A 16169-nucleotide genomic window follows, 5' to 3' on the forward strand; every position below is an offset into this window, starting at 1 on the left:
GCCTCCGGTCTCTGCCTGGCTTGAAACATGCCCAGGGTAAGTCACCAAGCTTCTGGATTCCTGGCAATATTCCTGGGTCACAAGGCTCTCTTGCTCTCTTGCTCTCTTCTCTCTCTGGGTGAGGATCACATTGCTAGAGAAGGGGGACAGTGAAAGTGTGTTTGTTGAACCCAAACCCCATATCCGCTCTCACCCCAATGTGTGGCACCTTGTAGGGTAGGTCAGGAGAAAGTGAAAGGGAGTTAAATTTCTTGATCATCGGCAAGAATGGAAGGTGAAGGAAAGAAAAAGAGAAGGAAGGGGCAAGACATTAACAGTGGGGAGAAGATCTCGGCTTATCAAGTGATGAAATCATCATAAAATATAGGAACTGGAGAGGAGAGTTCCATCTCTGCACCCCCCATTCTGACATGCAGGACAGCGGTGGGGGAGAATAAGACAATATTTAGAGACTGGATGGGGATTTCTACACAAAAAATACACTTTGCCACTGCCTTAGTTGCATGTGTGGGACATGGAGCAAAGTAAGAACATGAAGAAGATGATTTTTGTCTCTTGATGTCCACGTGGTAGTCATAATTGTTCAGAGTTCTCTCCGCTGGCATCCCAATTCCTATCTAACCCCTGTTGTGGCCACATTTTTGGCAATGAAATCTGTCTACATTCCCGCCACTCTTACCCAGAGGGAGAGAATATGAAACCCTCTTGTTTTTCCCTCACCAGTTTCTGTCTATAATGCTTTGTCTTCATTAACAATTGGCTCTGGTTCCTTTTATGATCTGGAACCACAGAGGTCCTGTTCTGGGTCAGCTGTGATGTGCAAGGCTGGGTCCCCAGGAGAGAGCTTGTGGAGGGAAAGAAAGACACCACAGGGAAGGGGCCAGAGGAGGAAACAGACATGAGGCTTGGACTGAAAGCTGTTCTTCATAAATAGAGGACCGATATCTCCGTACCTCTGACTTCCCAGCAGTCAAATACTCGATGGACCAGTTAAAAGTGAGGATGGAATAGAAGCTACAAGTAGGGGTAGAAACAAATGGTTAGTGAGCCCGGAGATATGTGATAAAGGGATATGGCTGCTGGGGTGGATGAGGTGTGGTGATGATTGAACGTATTCCTCTGAATCATATGCAGTGTGTAAACCAGAGTGACTGCAAATAAATAGCTGAACGAATGAATGAGTGAATAAACTTGAACGAACATTACTGCATATCAGCAAATAATGAGGACAATTATAGAACAAAATATTAAATAATTGAAATAAATAACAGTGAGGACAAGATAATTACCAAGACCCTTGGGAGACAAGGGCAGGGGATAGGAAATAAATGCTTTCATGTTCATCACTGTTGTTTCAAAGACTATTGTTAATGATCAGGACACCTGAACACTAAAGAATATCTATTATCATTTTTTCAGGTAGAGGAAATAACACACTAGTTTCTCTTTTACACGGCTTGTTGTAATGTAATATAATTTATAAACCATAAAGTTCACCTCTTTAAACCACCCAATTCTGTGGTTGTTAATATATTTAGAGTTATGCAGTCATCTTCATATAATTTTAAAACATTTCATCAGCCAGAGAAGTAACTTAGTACACATTAGCAACCACTCCCTAATCTCCTTTCTCCCCCACCCCCAGACCCTGGCAACCATTAATCTCTTTTCTGTCACTGTAAATTTGCTTTCGCTGGACAATTAATATAAATTGAATCATGGCATATATGACTTTCATGACTGGTTTCTTTCACTTAAGATGATGCTTTCGAGGTTTGTCTGTGTTGTAGCATCCATCGATCAATGCTTCATCCTTTTTTATTGCCAAATAATATTCCATTATAAGGATGACCACATTTTGGTTATCCCTTTATCAGTTGATGGACAGCACACTAATGTTGTAATTAAAAGAGCAAATGGCTATGGTCTGTAATCTGAGTTGAGCACCTTTTCACTGTGTGGATTAATGTAAGTTACTGATCTTATTATCTTAGATTTAAAAGAATCTACAATTGATAACAAAAATCATTTTTTGTAACTTTGTGGAGGGTGGATGTCTGCAGGATCACCGAAAGATAATAGCATAATAAAGTCATTATATTTATATTTGTGTTTTCCAGTTGTGTTAATAGAGTCTTTGTATAAGAATGTTATGTCCTTCCGTCTAAAAAAAATAACTGTATAGCATATGAAATCTTTTTAATGATGTGCACATGCAAAATAGCCCCTGCCTTTGTGTGTTCAACAAGTTTATGGTTGTTTGAGGTCATGTTCTATTGCTGGTCAGCTCTGTCCTATTTGTTGTGTCAGTTTCTGTCTTTTCCTGATTCTGGCATAGAGACGAATGAGGAGGCACAGGAAAGAGGAGGAGAGGGAGCAGAAAGGATTCCATGGGGCACAGGAGTTGCCCTGGAATCCACATCCAGGCAGTTCTTACTCAAGGTGACAAAGACTTGCTGCCTACTCTTCTTTCACGAGGAATAGTTGGCAGACAGGCATTTCCTAACTTTGGGGTGTTGGGGTAGTACTTAATCTGTCTCTTTCTTGTTCTCATCAGCAAAGTGAGGCTAAAAACAGCTCTTATTTCCTAGAGATGCTTTGAGGAGTCCCATAATTCCTGGCATGGAACAAAAGTGCAATCAATTTAATAGTTAATTTCTTTAACATTAGTATTTACTTGCTATTTCCTGGATACTGTGCATCAAGTGCTCAAAACAATCCAAAGAGATATCTAAAGGTATTCCCACTTTGGAGATGGACTGAAAAGTAAGGAACTTAAATATCTGCCACAAGGTCACAGGCTAGAATGTGGCACGTTTATATTCCTTTTGGCCTGGTTCAAAATCCCTCACACATACAGTGGACCTGGCAGCCTATATGCAAAAAAAAAAAAAAAAAAAAAAAAAAAAAAAAAAATCAGGCTAGTCAATAATATGCTATATACTTAGAAATAGCCATAATCACACCCTCAAAATTTGTTTTAATAAAAATGAATGATTGATGCAATTTGGTTACTTTGCCAAATGAGATCGCCAAGACCCTGGTGGAGAAACCAGGAGTAAAATCCTGGGATGAAGCTGTGGAAACAAGTATGAAGCTTAGACTGAAAGTAAAGCAAATTATCCCACTAGACACTAGGTCCTCCCAAATCCGGGGAGCCAGACCCGCTGATGTATATAGGGTCTAAAAAACTGCATGTGGTGTTCTCAGGCTACCGACAGCACATCGACTCATTTCCACCAGCCAGGGGATCAGGCCGTTATACCCGTGTTGACAGTTCAGTTCTCAAATTAATGGTTAAAGATGTTCCCATTACTGTCACCCCTTGCCCACCAGTAGTACTTTTAAGTTAGCCTTGGAAGGAGAAGAATAAACAGAAATACAATTTGTCAGTCTGCAATGTTTAACTACCCCTATAAAAAGGCAACAGCTGATGGTCAGACAAACAATTACATTGAAAAACAGCAGTGGCAGCATTTACACCGCTCATTATTCGCTACCCCACAAGGGTCATTAAGCTGTGATGCCCCAAGAGGGAGGGACAAAATGGTTCAAGGCCAGAGATATATAGCATTTAGATGGTCCCCAAACGGCTAAAGTAACAGAAAAGCTAAAATAGATTTTTCTCCTAACATCACTCTCTAAACAGTCTCCCTGGTTAAACCATTTAACATCGGAAAGATTTTAACAACTAATCCTAAATAATCCTAAACCTTGGGTACTAAAACCAGGAAATATTCTCTTATATTTCTAGGTAAAAAGGTGTTCTTGACTCAAATCACCCATCATAACAATCTGCTATTTTAATTAAAAAAGCATGTTCTTTCCTCACTAACAGAATTAGTGGCTTCAAATACTTAAAGAAGTTTTTTATAAACCCCCCTCATGGGGATTTAGAAATTGGGATAAGGGTAACATTTAAAGAATGTCCTTACTATTGCATTCAATAGCAGATTACTTTTTAAAAGCAATTCCTTGAAAATGCTGGACAATCTCTTTTCATTGAAGGTTGATTTTTGTTGGCCTTTTAATTAGGGGGATAAGCGTAACCTGCAGATACCTCTCACCTTTTTGCAGCTTCTGGGCTAAAAGAAACAGAAGGTCCTTTGGTTCATATTCACTGCTGATGGCCACTTCATCCCCAAGTCCAAGCTATGATTGTCCTGCTCAAGACAACCATTGGCCAATGTGTGCAAGATTCATGTTCATGCCACGGCTATTCATTGAACTAGAACACACTGGAACCACTCTATTTTTGAGTCATTCCTGATTTGGCACTGATGTGCTTCTGATACACAGCTCTGACCTCTACCCTTCTCTGCTAGTTATTAAGAACTGGACTTTGGTTCTTTTTAATTAATCAGCAATAGTCTATTTACTTTATATTCATTCCCAAAAGGATTTGAAATATCCCGCTTTAGATATAACTTTGTTAATAACCAGTACTGTGACCTTGGGCAGATTATAACTATAATAAAACTCCTAAACTTTGATAGTGTTTCACTGTTAACAAAGCACATTCTCTCAAAGTTATTACCATGAGACAAAACCCAGTGACCTACATGTTCCTGATAATGTTAGCAGATGAGAAATACTTTGGAAAATAAGAGCACTGCACAAATGCAGTCAATCTATTGACTGGGAGGATTAGAGTTTCTGTGACTTGGTCCAACTTTAGTGTCAACTGTGGTCTCCAGAGAAGTTTCCACCCTGGATATTTGTCAAGAATGAGAGGTAAGGAACGCCAAGGCCAGGAGGACAGGGTGGACCTTCTGCCAACAATCCATACAAAAAACTTCTTGGAAAGAAATGAGTTGAGGAACTTGGCCTGAATATGTTTCTGGAAAAGGACCTTGAATTTTCCCAGCAGATGATTGCCATAATATCTAAACTCTGGAGTAGGAATTGTAGACTATATCTTAAATTGTAAGCCTCCAGTCTCTAAGAATCATAGCATTATAGCATCAAAAGTCCTCTTACTAGCCTCCAACCTTGATCCTAAGCACTCATAAATTCTCTGCTTAAGTATCCGCAGCTCATCTCCACCCACTGTGACCCATTTCATCCCTGGAACATGATAATCATTAAAAAGTTATTCTTCTTGGGGCCTCCCCGGTGGCACAGCGGTTGAGGGCTGGGTTGCGGAGCTGCCCGCAGCCTCTGCGGCGCCGGTTCAATCCCCGGCTGCTCCCCGGCCACCGGAGGAGGATCCCACATGGCGCGCAGACCTCTCCTGCCGCCCGCTGCTCCCCTCAGCAGTGTACTTCGTCAGTCTGCCTGCTCTGCTCTCCCCTCTGGCTCTGGTGAATTCTCTCACCCTCCTGCGCTTCTGACTGTACCCAGTGCATGTATAAACAAACAAACAAACAAACAAACAAACAAATAAATAAATCAAACATGCCTCTATTTAAAAAAAAAAAGTTATTCTTCTTAAAGCCAGGCCTTATACCATGACATACCCATTGTATTTCTGCTCAATAATGGGCAAGTAGAATGTCCAGCAAAGTATTTCACTCTCCTTTTTAAAACTTGAATCTGCCTCCAGGTAATGGCTTTCAATTAGAAGACCTCTCTTCTTCTGCCTTTGGATAGATACAGTTTCTGAGTCATTATATTAGTCCCAAATGGTTTCAGAGGCAGCGCGCAAACCCCTGAGAGTTGGCACATCTTCTTTCTCACTCTCAGCTTCTCCTTGCTTCTGTGTCTTCTCTCTCTTCCCTTCCCTCTGACATCTTCACTCATCTCTCTTAGAATTCATCTGGAAATTAAGTCAGAGCTCATGCGTGGAAGGCAGAGAATTCCAGTGGAAAGAACAGAGAAACTTGGTTCAAACCCCTGGCAAATATCTACCTCTAAAGTCTCATAATAAATATTATGATTCAGCGCATGGGAGTAGGAAAGTATAATGATAGAATATAAGTGAATAATCATTATAAATGTACAATAAAGCCACTGAATAATATTCAATTCTAAAAGCCTGCAGGCATCAAGTCGTCCAAGTTCCTTGTTTAACACAGGACCAGTAAGAGGTAGAACTGGGGGGAAAAAAAAAGAGCTTAGATTTTCTGACCTACAATCCTTTCCTTCCATTACTGCTTTTCTGTTGAACAACAACACAAAAAAATCAATGAAATCATCCGTGCACCAACCCTAAGCATAACCCAAACCATATTAGGTGTTCAACAGCCAATGGCTTAAGAAATTCATGAGTGAGGGGCCTCCCCTGGTGGCGCAGCGGTTGAGCGCTGGGTTGCGAGGCTGCCCACAGCCTCTGCAGCGCCAGTTTGTTCCCCGGCCACTGGCGAGGGTTCCACAAAAAAAAAAAAAAAGAATTCATGAATGAACGAATGAATGAATGAATTTTATAGGTTACACCCATGTTATATATGATTTTAATCATTTTTTAATTTACTGTCTATTAAGGAGATTGATTTTCTAAAGAAACTTGTGGAGATCAGATCAAACAATGCAATGAAGTACTTAAAAGCAGTGTTTGGAAGTCACTACATGGTAACTATTATCCTTCTGTTTTCCAGCCACTTTTCTATGAGCACAGTTAGCACAGTCTAATGCTAATCTAATGCTTGTTGGAGGCTATAAGTACTCACTAGTCTGAAAATCACTTTGCAATCTTTTAATGAAAAGAATTCTAGAATTGCTGAAGCATCACTACTATAAGCAGTGGACATAGGCAGAGGGACTTTTTTTTTTGGTCAGTTCCTATCCTGTGCCTTTAGCGTAGCCACCCCTTACAGCTGGCACCCAAAAAGACAAAACAAGATACTGGGTTATTTCATGTCTTCCCTGGTTTTGTGTATGTTCTGGGCTCTGTCTCCAATTCCCAGTCAACACTTGCCTGTTGAACCTGACAATTCATTTGGTTTACCTTGTTTGACCCGTAGTGCTGTTGTTCTGTCTCATAGTCTCAATTTCAATCAAGGTTCTGGAATATTCCTTTGATTCCTTCCACTCCTGGGTACTATAGTAGCGCCACTCCTTCTAAACAATGTTCATTCCCTTGACTCAAGTAGCTGTGTTTGCCTCTGCCTTGTCAGGGGTCAGAAACTCTCTATGGCATTTGTTATAAATAAGGATTTTTTTTTTGACACTTGGGATCAGGAGATAGAACTTAGGCTTTTCATGTTTTGGTGTAACAGGAAAGGGGGAACTGGAGTATTGCCAAGAGTAATTTCCTCTCCTTTAGTTTTTGTGTCAACTGAACTGCCTATTTCCTCCCCTTCCCATCTGTTGCCTCTGGTCTCCCAGTTTGATGATGCTCACATTTGACCTGCCCATCAAGAATGATTCCTGAATGCTTTATGGGGTGATTTTCCCTTCAAGGACTTCTCACATCCAGCTACAAGTTGCCATAGTGATCTGTATCAATTGCCAGAATGCACGAAGCTTCCTTCTGAATTTCTGGACATAGCTGACAATTTGTCAGGGCTAAAGACTAAACTTGGGCTAATGTTGGTAAACAAGAAAAAGCATAGGCAATTCCTTAGTTATCACTACACCTGAAGCTTGGACATGGACAATAGCTATTTATGATCTTTCTAATTTCTGTGTCTTGTGATGAATTACCTTTTAATATCTTCTCATTTGTTAATGGTGTGTTTACCTCCTCCACTGTGTGCCACCCAGAATGTAAGTTCATTCAGAGCATGAACTTGATCTGTTTGTAATCACTCAATCTTCAGCCTAAAATCTAAAATAGTGCTTGGAAATAGCAGGAACCCAATTAGTATTTAATGATACTGAAGAAGGAAGGAATGAGAAGCGGGATGGAGTTGTTGTTGAACCATAGTCTTTGGCATCAAGAGATCCCAATTTGAATTTTGAGTATGTTACTTCCCAGCCATGAAACTGCTTTGACCTTCAACTTCTTCATCAATAAAATGGAGACAATACAAGTGGTTATCTAAGAGTTTTTGGAGGGAAAATTAAATAAAATAACATAAGTATAGTACTTATGTTACCAGAATATTTGTTGTTGCCAGAATATTTTTAGAATTTGGTCAATGTTGTCTATTATGTCCATTTTTTCAGTGAAAATCCTCAAATACTGAAGGTTATTTAGAAGTAATTTGCTTAATATGATTAGTATGATCACTATACTAGAGAAAAAATAGGCTAGTAAATCTTTCAGCAAGATTTTACAGAGTCAAATTGACAAAGCATTATTGGTCACATCTACCATGATTAAAGCACTATATAGACTTTTAGGAGACAGTCCCTCTACCCGAGAAACACAGAATCTAGACTATTCACTATGCGTGCAGTACTATGCTGAGTATACATTAAGTTGGAGTCATTATTACCTCCCACATGGTCTAATTTACTCTCCGTGCATTGCCAAAAATTATTCTACAGCAGTCTTTCCTTGAACACTTAAAAAAATAATAATAAAAAAAAAACACTCCCTCATAAAATAGCTCATTCTGTTTGAGAACAGTAATCACCTTTGGAAAGATCATCCTTAAAACTAACACAACTCTTCCTCCCCATGATTTTTGCACATTGATCAAGTCCTGCCTTCTGGACATACTCAAGATAAATCCTTTTTTTCCCTTTATGTCAGAAGTCAGCAAAGTAAGACCTGCAGACCAAACCCAGCCCACAATTTATTTTTGTAAATAAAGTTTTATTGGTGCGCAGTCAAGCCTATTCATTTACATATTATCTGTAGTTGTTTTTCAGAGTAGTTTCAATATATGGACTAGACCACACACCAAAAAATATTTACTATTTGGTCCCTGAAGAAAAAGCCTTTTGATCTTTGCTATATGTTAAGAACTTCAAACACTTAAAGACAGCTTACATGTCTCCTTTTAAAGGGAAGCCCACAGTTGTGCCTAGAACTCTAAGTAGGAGTTAATAGAGGTAGGATTAAGCACCATTTTCACCTCCCTTGCTCTGGACTTCATGCTTACTATTATGTGGCCCAAGATCCACTTCAGTCTTTTTCTGAGACACAGTTCAGGAAGGTATAGGTGACTAAATCTTTGAGACCTTTTTTCCCCAGAAACTTCTGTTAAATCATGTATTAGAGTAACTTAGTGTTAGAAACTTTACTTCTTTCCAGCCTTTCTGAAGCAATCAGAAAGCAATTCAGCATATATTCAAGGATTGTGTCAGTCAAGGTCAGGCAGGAAAAAGATGGCATACTCAGGTAGGACTTTAAGAGAACTGACAGATACTTTACATACATGTGGGAGGGTGGAGAGAACTAACATAGAGATTTGTCACCACCTTTGCTGCAAAAGGGGAATATGGAGAAGGAGGGAGTTTGCTGCGGCCCAGTGATAGCTGGGACTATTGCAGTGGAGACACAGCCACTGTTAGCAGCAAGTCAGGAAGAAGCCAAGAGGGAGGGAAAAAGACACCCCTATGTGCTCTTCTCCCATCTACTTGGGGCTAGGGGTGGAACTCAACCTGAAGCTGGAGAACAAGAGAGCCATTGGAGTCAGCTCCACAGGGTACTGGGAAGAATAAGTATATGAGTGAGATTTGGGCCATAGAATGACAAGGGTTAAACAGTGTATCAGGCAATTTTCAAATGCCAAGTCAATAAACAGATGAATGAATGAAGTGAGCCCAAGGCCTGGTGCTCAGTACGTGTAAGGTGGACTGCAGAAACGAGTGGTCTCCTTCAATGTCCGCATTGTTCCAGAATTTTCAACCCCAACACAGCCTTCCTCCTGAGCTCCAAGCCCTCCACATCCTTTCCTGGTTTCTGCTGAGCCCTCAGGGTTTCCCACAGGAATATAAAAAGAGTCTGGATTTTATTTGAGAAGTAAATAAAGCAGAGCAGGAATTGTTCTAAACAGAGTTAGGACATTATCAAAGAGAGTGCTTGAAGTCCTGAAATGATTCCTAGAATCTAAAATGAATTCTAGAATGTTCGACGTTTTCAAAATGAAAAATTCAGCTTCACTGCAACCTATGGAGGAAAATTGCTGGCTTCTGAGAAAGCTGCCCCAGACATTTGTGTTATAAGCTCCAGATTCACCAGACAGCTCATTACCAAATGCCTTGGGGCTGGCTATTTTATGCCCAAATGACTGCCCTCACATCAGAGCTTTTTATTGCAAAGGTGTCTGGTCTTCCATTCATTATGCCAGTAGTGGTCATGTTGAGAAAGTGGGGTGTATTAGAAAGATGTTCTCAATGGCATGACATCACTGACAGGTGTTCACAGCTTCCTGCCTGTCACTTCCTCTTCCATCAGAATAAGAAAATATCCAGCCCTCAATTCTTCAAGCCATAAGCCTTAGGATTCTGGATTTTGAAGTCATTGATACTATTTGAAAGCACTGTTAAATCTGCCACTCTAGATAAATTATTTGGTTTTGCATGTAATGTGCAAAACAAAATTGGACACCGAAGAATCGCTGTCCATATATCAAAGCAAATTTAAAACTGTAGCTGCAGACAAATGTGGCCTGTTTCATGCTTAAGTGGGGAAATCATTTTTGTTCTAATCCTACTAGCAACTGTCACTTCATGTCTCAAGGACCTGCACCAGTCAGTCCTCAGAGTTTAAAATGTCTTATCTAAAACCTAGAGCCAGACTGAATGGGAATCACCAGTCCTAATGGGTATAGCCCCATCAATATGAGGTTAATGAACAATTCCTTCCTCACAAGATTATTTGGTCTTCAGAAAGCCATCTCTGGCAAGGCTTGAGTGTGCCCACAAGATGGAATCAAACACAAAGCTCCACATTGAGTTGCCATGGTCAAGACAGGATTTATCAATGAATTGCATTCAAGTTCCCAGAGCCAGATTTCAGAAAATCTAATCCCCATTAGGATGACAGGGCATGCTTGCCTAAGATGTGAAAACCAGATCACGGAGATAACCGTGCCCTATCAATGTTATTCTTCTGACTTTAAGCATTATAGTGTAATTACATCAGCGAATGTCCTTGTTCATAGGAAAACAATCTGAAATATTTCGGGGTTGAGAGGCATCTTCAACTGCACCTGCAACTTCTTCTCAAGTGACTCAAAAAATAGTAATCTGTGCATAGAGAAAAGAATGATCAACCAAAAGTGGTAAAATACTAACCACACATTAGGGTATTCACCACCTATTAGGGTATCTGAGTGAAAGCATATGGGATTTATCATTTTTTACTATTTTTGTAAATTTCCTATAAGTTTAAAATAAACACTGCATGGTTTCACTTCTGCGTGGCATAAATGAGAAAACAAACACATGGAGGAACTAAACAAAACAAAAATAAACGTTTAGACTATAAGGCCAGTCAGTGGCTGCCAGAGGGGAAAGAGGAGAAGGAACAGACAAATCGGGTGAAAGGAAACCATTGTATAACGAAGGCTGCACTTGCACTATTTGCAGTGAACTGTGTGTAGTGCATCATAGCCACGCACTGGTTTTTAAAGATGCACCCCTGAAACTTCTAGAATGCTGTATTTCGGTGTTACTTCATTAAAAAAAAAAAAAAAAGAAGAAAAAGCTGTCTTCTACCTGTCACTGAAGTGCAGTGATTCTCAGTCATGCTAGTGCTGCAAAATGAGTCAGAAGTGGCATCTCCTGTTCTGTTATCTTTGAGCTAAAATGAGTCATTTCCTCTTTCAGCTGAAGAACTCTTCTATTCATGGAGGCAAACACTAAAGATGCTTTCCACAGGAACCCTGAAGGTAAGGGGACTTGATCACGTGCCCTCTGTCACACTCTGTCACACAGTAGGACAGTTGTGTCATATTCTGTGTCCTCCAAGCAAGGTCAGGGACGCAATTATCTGCACAGAGAATAATTCACAACCTCCACATGGTCTCTTTCAATCTCCCAGACTGTTCTCCTCAGAAAACCCATCTCTGTTTTTCTCAAAGAAAATACCAAAACCATTAAAGGTTGATATTTCCTCGTTGTGCAATTATGGGGTATTTTTATTTTCTCCTTACATTTTTCTGTACTTGAGAGGTTTTAACAAAAAAAGTAGACAAAAAAAAAAGGGGGTTGCTTTTATATTCCCAAGCATCTTTACACAACTTTTTGCCACAATTTTCTGTGCCTCCTCTGCCCCTAATATCGTCACTTCTGTGGGTCTCCTGCCTCCTGACCCACTGACAGACTTCATGGAAAAACTCATATATGACTGGCTCTAATCTCCCCCTGTGCCATGGACAAGGAAAACCATTCCATGGTGCCTTGACCCACTGCACCCAGTCACAGTGTACTGGCTTGGATCTCAGAAGCTGCTTCTCCCCACCTACATTATCTCATTGCCATTTTGGAGCTGAAGTTGAATAGAAGTACTTAACTTCCATTTCCCCCTTCACGTCAACTCACATACCATGCTGCCATCCATCTCCCAAAGAAGCCAGATCCAGCTAATAGGTCAGAATATTATGGCTGCATTTTACAGATGGAAAATCAAGTCTTATGACTTATTTCTATATTAAAATAAAATGTGGCCTATACCCACTGCGGCTAACTTGACATCGGTGACCCTGAGGATGTACGCCCTCTCTTTCAGAGGATGTGACTCAAAGACATGAAACTGAAACTAGGTCATGAGGAGAAAAGGATTCTACCAAAATCACCCCTGGGACTTCCTAGGGCCAGCCCAGGATATTTCACAGCCTTTCAACATTGAAAAAGTGATAGTTCTTTGAGAACCCTCTGCTACTTCTGTGGTAGGACTCAACCCTGGGCTCCCTGGATCACCAGAATTCCTCAGCTTTAGAGCTGTTGACATCGTGGACTAGATAATTCTTTGTTGTGGGGCTGCTCTGTGCATCATAGGATGCACAGCAGCATCTCTGGTCTCTACCCACTAGGTGCCAGTAGGACACTACCCCCAGTCCGCGCTTAACAGCCAGCAATGTCTCCAGACATTGCTCAAGATTCCAAGGAGCAAAAAATTCCCCCCTAGTAGTAACAATAATGTTTTCAGATATTGCCAAATAGTCCCTGGTTGGGGAGGGGTTGGGGTGTGATACAGCCCTGCTCTAAGTTACCTCAGTCCAGAAAGAACTTTTGGTTTTCCTGCAAATGGACCGAAATTGATAATGCTGTGATTAAACATTAGCAAGTGCTTGCCCAGCAGACGCTGTAAGTCATCGCCTGCTCGCCCTGCCCGGGAGTGTTTGGAAATATTGCAACAGGCCAACCCAGCCACACAATTGACTTCTCTGAGTTTGTTTCTCCTTTCTGGGCTCTGCCTCTTAAAGCCCAGGGCAGCCTAAGATTTGTTTGAGTAAAAGGTAAACAAGAGAACAGGGTAGCTCTGAGTACTGTGTGTAGTCTTTGTGAAGTCAAAGAAAAGCATTAGTGACTCGCAACTGCATTGCAAAGCACCAGGGGGGTTGGCTGCTTTATTATTATTATTATTATTATTATTTATTATTATTATTATCATAATTATCATTGTTATTAATAGATACACTCATTTATAGACCACTTTATTACAGGAAAGATTTGAGACTCAGTCTCCAATTTGCTTCATAAAGTGTGATGCTTTTTAAGCAAATAGGCATGCATTCCAGCTAGTGGCTTAACTAAAAATGCACTTTCTAGTCCTCAAAGCAGATTTACTGGTGGGGGCAATGGGCAACCTGAGTTCTGGAGAGTAAATCCCAAAGCACCAGGGTTGACAGAGGCTCCTCCTGCTATCTCCAAGCATGTCTCTTTGCTCTACGGGTCGCTGTCCTTCCCCTGAGTCCACCCCCCATTGCCCTGCACCCTTCCCCCAACCTAGTGTTCAGTTTGACAGGCTGCTTCTGATGCCAGCTTCTTGCTGTGAAAACACAAGCAAGAACTTGAAAGCAATTACATGGTCATCCAAGAGAAACAGAAAGGCAGCTTGATTTGCGAATGAAAAGAACTTTCAGAAAGCAAAGTTCATGAAGAATTCAAAGCAAAGAGAAGTATTTCTAAAACGGGACATTAGAATGACAAATAGAATTGCAGTATCTGTCCAAGCTCTGAGGCAAGTGCCACCTTCCACTCTGTAGTTTCGATCTGGTTTCTGAGCTTCTGACTGAACTGTTAACCCTTCAATGCTGTCCTAGTGGCAAACATCACTCCCTAACAACCTCCTCTGCCACCTCCTGCCCTGTAAACAGAATGTCACTCTGACAGGCACGCCAGGTTCTTTTGCAAGAGATTGGCATCCTTTAGGCTCTGTTCATCCCAACCCTTCATCCCTTCCACAGCTCCCATCTGCACATCGCTGACCTTCCTTCTCCCCACTGCAAGAGGGTAACAGCCACCCAGGACACTAGGCAGGAGGGACCCTCCAAAGAGGGGGTTTTGAATGAGACTAAAACTCTGCCCATAATCATTTCACCCCCTGTGCTCCCCTGTCCGAGTGCTTCAAATCTCTGTCATTTGAGTCGCTGTTCTGACTGAAGTACAGCATTTCTTCAAACCTATGCGCTTACCTAAGAGGAGTAGAGACTTTCATTTATGGATAGGAATTTGGTTATCAGATTAACAACTTGGTACTTCTCTAAGAGAACCTTGGAATTGTGACACAGGACATAGTAATTTTAACTGTGGCAGGGCAACCGAAATGATTGCAGTATCGATATCCAGGTCAGCACTGCCCCAGACACTTGCCTCCAGCCACATGTCACAATTTAAATGTAAATTCAGTGAAATTAAAAATGTTAAGGGCCTCCCTGGTGGTGCAGGGGGTTAGGCACAGCACTGTGAAGCTATCTGCAGTCGCTGCAGCATGAGTTCAATCCCCTGCCAGCCAGGGAGCTAGTGCTGGTGCACACATGGTGCAGAAGACCTCTCCTATCTCTCCTGCTGCTCCCCTCAGCAGTGTATTTCAGTCAATCCGCCTGTTCTGCTCCCCACTCTTCTCTGGTGAGTCCCTCATCCCCCACATGAAGGGGGCCACATGGGCCTGCACCCCATATCCTGTATGCATAAATAAATAAATCTTTAAAATATATATATGTATAAATAAAAATGTTAAAATTTATTTCCTCAATCACAGTGCCCACATTTGTAATGTTCAATAGTCACATATGCTAATAGCTGCCATAATAGAGCAGACATAACACAGTTTTATCATCACAGAAAGTCCTGTTGAGAAATAGTCTGGGCTGACTTGATACAGGCCATGGAGATTTCTGAAAAGCAGAGAAAGCCTAACATCACAGCTGTGTAGGGAAAGCTGAAGAGGAATAGGAACTGGAACAGAATTCCAAAGAAGTGAAAGTGGGCTCCAAAGTGAAAGGGAGCCCAAGGCAAATGGTGTTTACTTGCCAAGGGACCAGCCCTAGGCAAATATGCATCCTGACCATAAAGCTCCTTATGCAACACCTGCAAATAAAGGGGTAACTGGGGCCCACTTTGGGCCCCATTTCTACCACTGTATGGCCCCTGGGTTCCTGAACTTCTTGCAAAGGAAGAGATCCTTTCTGGAATCCTGAAATGAGAAGCGCTCAGAACACACACAGGAGTCACAGAGCTTCTAGCCCAGGGGACTTATCACCATGGCAGCTCATCAGCACCCAAGAGTCCACCCTTGGGGTTCCCAAATCATTAGCCACTCAGGAGAAAAGGGACACGTTCTCCAAATGGAATTAGACCTCCCCTCAGAGTGTAGGGACACGGGATCCAAGGAGCAATTGGCACCATTTATTGATGACCTGGCTCTCACTTGCAGTCATGTGGCGATTTTCACAATATTAATTCATCTCATCACCATAACTGGCTGCAGAAAGCAGGACAGATGCTCCCCTCAACACTGCCTATTAGAAGAAACTGATGCTCAGAAAGAGGGAAGATGCTGCAAAGTCAATCTCTGCCTGATAAATGGCAGAGCCAGCTTGAGAACACTCCCTGCTCTGTCTGCAGCTGGTGTCACCTCTCCCAGGTGATAAGGGTAACTTTGTACATCCCTGTACATCCCTGAGTGCATCAGCCCCAAAGGTCAGACCATGCTACCCCTGTAATCCACAATCAACCTCAAGCCCAAGATAGAGCCCCTAACAGGGTCCTGTATACAGAACTATGAATGGGAAAAGAGGGAATTTCTGCTCCCCAACCCCAAGGCAGTCTCCCCAGGGAAGACCCCTACTTCCCTGACCAGGTGAGATCTACAGTTAGCTCTCATGGGACCCATCAGATGTCTTCTTAATATCTGCGCCATTACTTGGAAGTATTTACTACCTTCT

At 41.6% G+C, this 16169-nt stretch overlaps 1 protein-coding gene across 4 annotated transcripts in view; it reads left to right on the top strand.

The window, feature by feature from the left end:
- PRLR (prolactin receptor) overlaps positions 1-16169 on the top strand; it is a 141892-nt gene that overhangs the window by 86745 nt on the left and 38978 nt on the right. For 3 of the 4 annotated variants that reach the window (XM_054688399.1, XM_054688401.1, XM_054688400.1), the window contains exon 2: positions 11608-11669. The exons of the other annotated variant lie outside the window; for it this stretch is intronic. The gene's annotated coding sequence lies outside the window, so the exon portion shown is untranslated. The remainder of the gene's footprint in view (positions 1-11607; positions 11670-16169) is intronic. 4 annotated transcript variants of the gene reach the window in all.

Source organism: Talpa occidentalis, unplaced genomic scaffold (genome assembly GCF_014898055.3).
Source record: "Talpa occidentalis isolate TD23 unplaced genomic scaffold, MPIMG_talOcc4v2.1 talOcc4.6, whole genome shotgun sequence".
Taxonomy (NCBI): Eukaryota; Metazoa; Chordata; class Mammalia; order Eulipotyphla; family Talpidae; genus Talpa; species Talpa occidentalis.